Raw genomic sequence first — 6365 nt, 5'->3', positions numbered from 1 at the left:
CATGTGCATATGTTGTGCCTGATTCGCACACACATACCCCGCCCCCAATAAAACACTCATCCGAAGTAATTTATTGGCGTTGTTTATTGTATTTATTGTTTATTGTGTATATCGAATTGTATATTCTTACAATCTTATTTTCACTCAACACTTCTCATAAATAATAAACCTCATTAATCCCGGTGGGAAAAATACCTAAAAAATATCGATTACTCCACATCTACATACCACACTTAGTATATGTAGGCACGAACGCGTTCGTCCGATACGCGGTACCAGCACTCCGCTGCTTATGCAAATTTCGCAATTACCAAGAATTTAAGCATTCCAGGCGCCCCTAAAGTGACCCACAGCCCGAGCAATTTCCCCCACATCCGGGATAAATTCATCCAACAAGAGGCACAGCTCATTTCCGCAGTCTTTTTTGCATTTTTCCGCGCCAAATTCCAAATTGCCAAAAAAAACTAGAGGTGACAAACCAAAAAAAAAACCTAGTGGTGGCAAAAATAAAAATATCGCTCACGGGCCTCGTATCCATCGAGTAGTTAATATTTTTTCGCAAATCACCTTGTCCATCGCCCACTACGACTAAATCCATTCCAGTACCGATATTTAAACATATCGTAGTCTAGTGCGGATCCCGATTGTGATTCTTTTGTGCGCCAAAACCGCGGGGAACAAGAAAAATATCCTTTTTTCTTGCGTCATATCATCCGATAGTTTTCCCGAACACTTCCGTTTTCGCTCTAAGATCGTCTTACACATCACCCACTACGACGAAATAAAATCCAATACCGATATATCAAATATCGTAGTCTAGTGCTGATTCCGTTTTCGACTTTTTCGTGCATTAAAACCACTGCCAATAAGAAAATATCAATTTTCTTGAGGAATATCGTCCGATAGTCGTGCTCGACAGGAAAACAATTCCTTGTTGTTCTGCCTCTGGTGTGGTGTCCATTTCCGCTTTATCCGCACAGTCCTCATTTGGCGTTCATTTGTGCTTCCGCGTGCGGTCCTTCTTAGTATGCCAACAGGTGTGGAAGACAACAAGAAGTTTTTGGCGGTGCCTACGCCTGGTAGATCAAGGCCATCTAGCTCATCCGTGCCATCAACGCCGACCTCGGGGACTCAAAGGGCAAGGTCCTTAGGTACTCCAAGGGCTTCCACGAGTGCCACGGCGGCGACGACCAAATCGGTGCTGTTTCCTTCGCCGATCACGACTAAGGTGCTTTCGCCTCCATACCCGCAACTAGTCGATCCTCGCTCCACACTTCCAATGGCACAGCCGATTGTCACCTCCGCACGGGCCAAGTTTGTGGCAGCCATCGATAGGCTGACCACCTTGGAGGCACGGCTCACCACTCCAGGGACCGCCACCCCATCCTCCGCGGTCTCACAGGTCCGTCGTGACCAGCTCAAAAACATGTGGGCCAAGGTGGATGCTGAATTTGAGGCATGTTCGCTGGCAATGCTGTGCGAGGCCCCTGAAGACCAAGAGGAAATTCAGAAAATGTATGGCGAGTGCTATGAGGGCTATGAGCGGTGCGTGGCGGACCTCATAGCCCAAATAGACCGCCCAGACCTCCGACCTCCCGGGCCGCAGACCTCCCAGGGCGGTTGTCGGCTGCCCCCCTGTGACATTGAAGTTTTCGCAGGGGATTACGTTCGCTGGCCGACGTTCCGCGACCTATTCACAGCGATTTATATAAACAATCCGAGGCTGTCCCCGGTGGAAAAGCTGTACCACCTCACTACTAAAACCCGTGGCGATCCGAAAGCCATAGTAGAAAAGTCCCCACTTACCAATGACGGTTTCGAGGCAGCATGGTCAGCCCTCCGTAGTCGATATGAAAATAATCGACTCCTGGTGACCAACCAGATAAATATCCTGCTATTGCTGCCTCGCGTGGGTTCCGAGACTAGTCGTGCCTTGAAAGAGCTTCAGAGCACCATTCAAGGTGTTCTAACTGCTCTGGCCCACTCCAAGGTCTGCACAGACAATTGGGATAGTATTCTGGTGACCATCTGTGCATCCAAGCTGCCAAAACTGACCCGGGCTCTGTGGGAAGCGTCAGTGACTGACAAGAAGGAAATGCCTCCATGGACGGAAATCGACTCCTTCCTGACACAGCGGTACCTGACGCTAGAGGCCATGGAGAGCGACCCTTCCCAGGCTAGAAGCGATCCGCATCAGCAACCGTCCAAAGGCAGTCAAAATCCGCAATCCTCCGGAAGCCACGCCAACCCATTCCGGTCTCAAGGCAGTCCTCCTCCGAGGAACTTTCACTCCTTCAAGACCCACATTAATCCGAAGCAGTGCGATCTCTGCTCCAAAGAGAATCATCCGGTCCGGCTCTGCCCGCACTTCCTCCAAATGGACGTTGAAGCACGTTCAAGCTGCATCAAGACGAAGCAGTTGTGCTTAAACTGTTTTGCCCGAGGTCACCAGCTCCGAGAGTGCACCAGCGCCCACAATTGTTTCACGTGTGGAGCCCGTCACCATACACTGCTGCATCGCGGTACTCCTGCCTCCAGTGAGTCGTCCACAACCGCGCAAATTTCCAATTCGTCCGACGCTCAGCCCACCGTGCAAAATTATTTCACCTCGGGCACCAGGCCCGTTCTTCTAGGCACGGCAATAATTAACATTTGCCACCTGGGGACAAATTTCCGCGCCCGCGCTCTAATCGACTCGGGCTCCGAGGCTACGTTCATTACGGAACGGCTTTTTAACATCATCAAACTACCATTCCGCCTTATTCAGGCACAAGTCTCAGGCCTGAGTCAGTCGGTAGCAGCTCAGTCCAAGAAGCTCTGCCACTTTTCCATTCGTTCCCCGACTAAGCCGGGCTTGCAGTTGAAAGCCGCGGCTTACGTATTGCCGGAACTAGCAGGCAATCTCCCTTCATATCCAATTCCGCTAAGTGCGTTGCGAGATTTGCCGAACCTGCCATTAGCTGATCCCACCTTCTATGAGAGCTCGCAGATAGATGTCCTGATCGGAGCCGATATCCTTCCCTCCATCCTTCTGAGCGGTTCACAGACCGACATTTGTGGCTCTCTCCTTGGGCAGGAAACGATTTTCGGGTGGTTGCTTACTGGTCCGGTGCCCAGTGCCCCCCCGAACCGAATCGCATCTTTCTCCACACAAGTGTCCAACGTCCTCGATGCTCCATTAGACAAGCTCCTCACAAAGTTTTGGGAGGTGGAGGATCTACCAACCAAGTTAGTAGGAGAGTCCGATTCCTATTGCGAAAGCAACTTCCTACAAACCACCACGAGGGCAACAAGCGGAAAATACATGGTAACCCTACCATTCCGCGACCCGGGTCATCTCGGGTCTAGCCTAGGGTATTCAAGGTCCATCGCACTAGCCCAGTTCTTAAGGAACGAGAATCGGCTGAAGAGAGATTCGCCGTTGCACGAACAGTACGTTTCCGTAATCCAAGAATACTCAGATCTGGGCCACATGACAGAGGTCCCTCCGAGCCACGACTCCAACAACTACTATCTCCCTCACCACGCAGTAATCAAACCCGATAGCACTACAACGAAGCTTCGTGTGGTGTTTAACGCATCCAGCCCATCCGCGAACGGAACGAGCTTGAATGACCTCCTTCACGCGGGCCCGGTCCTACAATCCGATTTGACCCTTCAGATTCTGAAATGGCGCTACTTCCGATATGCGTTCAACGCCGACATCACCAAAATGTACCGTCAGATTTGGGTGGATCCAGAACACACTCGTTTCCAGAGAATCTTGTTTCGAAACGCAGAGGGGGAAATTCGTGATTACGAATTGAAAACCGTCACCTTTGGCGTCAACTGCGCCCCCTTTCTCGCCATTCGAGTCCTTCAACAGCTTTCCAACGACGTCCAATCGCAATTCCCCAGGGCTAGTCATATCATTCGGCACTTTATGTACGTCGACGATGTCCTCGCCGGCGCTGACTCCACACAGGAGGCTCAGCTAGCCATCCGCGAATTACAGGCCGCCCTCAGTTCGGCAGGTTTTCCGCTACGAAAGTGGACAGCCAACCACAAGGACGTATTGGCCGAGATTCCGAGTGACCACCTCCTCCACACTGATTTCCTGGAGATTGACGCACAGAGCACGGCAAAGACCCTCGGCATTCGCTGGAAAGCGACCTCCGACGAGTTCTTCTTTGTTCCTCCGGTGCTCTCGCTTGAGTCATCCTACACCAAGCGAGAAGTCCTCTCGCAGATAGCGAAACTGTTTGATCCTGCAGGGTGGCTGGCACCGTTCATCGTCCGCTCCAAGATCTTCATGCAGGAAATTTGGTTGCAGGAACTGGAGTGGGACGAGAACCTTCCGAACGAACTGTGTCAATACTGGCAAGCCTTCCTGCGTAGCTACTCCTGTCTCACCAAGATCCGTATCCCAAGGTGGATTGGTTCCCAGCCATCCGTTAAGGTGGAGCACCATGGGTTCTGTGATGCCTCAGAAAAGGCTTACGGCGCCGCGATTTATGTTCGCGTTGAGATGGGCCAGCGTATCGACGTGCATCTACTGGCAGCGAAGACACGAGTTGCGCCCGTAAAAACCGTATCGCTTCCCCGGTTAGAGCTGTGCGGGGCCGTGCTTCTAGCCGAAATGGCGACGGCTATCCTGCCAAGTATGCCGACGACAGGGTCTACCTGTTACTACTGGACAGATTCCACAATCGTTCTCGCCTGGTTGAACAAGCCTGCATGCCATTGGACCACCTTCGTGGCCAATCGAGTGACGAAAATCGCTCAAACCACCGAGACCCAAAAGTGGTCTCACGTGCGCTCCGAGCACAACCCGGCGGATTTAGCCAGTCGGGGGGTTCCTCTACAGGATCTGGTTGACAACCATCTCTGGTGGCATGGGCCCTCGTGGTTACAGCAACCACGCTCTCAATGGCCGCTCCAAGATCAGGAAACCCCCGTCATAGACCTCGAGCAGCGGGCTGTGAAAGTCCATTTCACAACCAGCCCACCCGAAGACTTCCTCGAGCGATTCTCCACGCTTGAAAAAGCTCTACGAGTCCGCGCGTACGTCCTGCGTTTCCTACAGCGCTGCCGAAAACTACCGTACGCACAGGAGATCCATCCTACAAGCGGAGAAATTAACGAGGCTGAACGCACTCTTATCCTAGAAACTCAGCGCCGAGAATATTCTCAAGAGTATCACTCCTTACGTGAGAAGCGTCCAGTGCCTCGATCAAGTTCTATCCTGAATTTGAATCCGTTTATGGATCAACATGGGGTCATACGCTCCTGCGGCCGTGTATCTACGGCGCAAGGGCTGAAGTATGACGAGCGACATCCCATAATTCTTCCGTATAACTGTCGTTTGTCGCGACTCCTCACGCAGTTCACACACCGGATCACTCTTCACGGGGGCAGCCAATTGATGGTGCGACTTATCCGATCCAAGTATTGGATTCCACGGATTCAGAAGCTGATGAAGGGTGTCGTGAACTCTTGCAAAGTGTGCCTTATCCACAAAAGGAAGTTGCAAACTCAACTAATGGGGGATCTCCCCAGGGAGCGAACTTCATTCTCCCGACCTTTCACGCACACCGGAATTGACTACGCCGGTCCCTTCGAAATCCGCAACTACACAGGGCGGGCGTGCCTTATTACCAAGGCGTATGTGTGCGTGTTCGTGTGTTTCTCCACGAAGGCTATTCATTTGGAGCCTACGTCCGACCTCACCACCGAGATATTTCTCGCTGCCTTCGCGCGGTTCGTCGCGAGACGAGGCTGTCCACAGAGTATCCACTCCGATAACGGCAAGACCTTTGTGGGCGCAGCCACAGTACTGGCCCGTGATTTCCTAGAAGCATTTAAGGACTCTGTGATTGATGCGTATAGTCACCAAAGGGTCTCGTGGAAATTCATCCCACCAGGGGCCCCACATATGGGGGGACTTTGGGAAGCCGGAGTGAAGAGCTTCAAAACCCTGTTCTATAAGGCCACGTCCACTCGTAGATACACCTTCGAGGAGCTCTCCACACTTCTCTCGAAAATAGAGGCGTGCCTTAATTCCAGACCGCTCTCGCCTATTTCCGAAGATCCGACGGAGTTACTGGCCCTAACTCCCGGGCATTTCCTTACGGGGGGACCCTTAATGGCGACGGCGGAGCCAGAAGTTAAGGGTGACCTCACCTCGATCATAAATCGATGGCAACATCTGAAGGCACTCAACCAACAGTTCTGTCGTAGGTGGAAAGAGGAATACCTCAAGGAACTCCACAAGCGGACCAAATGGCAAACGCCCACGCCCAATCTGCAGATTGGTGATATGGTCGTCGTCAAGGAAGACAACTTGCCGTCTAATGAATGGCGTCTCGGACGAATCCATTCCGTGT

At 52.0% G+C, this 6365-nt stretch overlaps 1 pseudogene; it reads left to right on the top strand.

Moving 5' to 3' along the window:
• Positions 1 to 497: 497 nt before the first annotated feature.
• Positions 498 to 6039, top strand: LOC121405389 (annotated as a pseudogene).
• Positions 6040 to 6365: the final 326 nt, after the last annotated feature.

This window comes from Drosophila obscura, unplaced genomic scaffold (assembly GCF_018151105.1).
Source record: "Drosophila obscura isolate BZ-5 IFL unplaced genomic scaffold, ASM1815110v1 contig_95, whole genome shotgun sequence".
NCBI lineage: Eukaryota > Metazoa > Arthropoda > Insecta > Diptera > Drosophilidae > Drosophila > Drosophila obscura.
The sequence above is the reverse complement of the archived record's forward strand: the minus strand, read 5'-3'. Positions and strand labels throughout refer to the sequence as shown.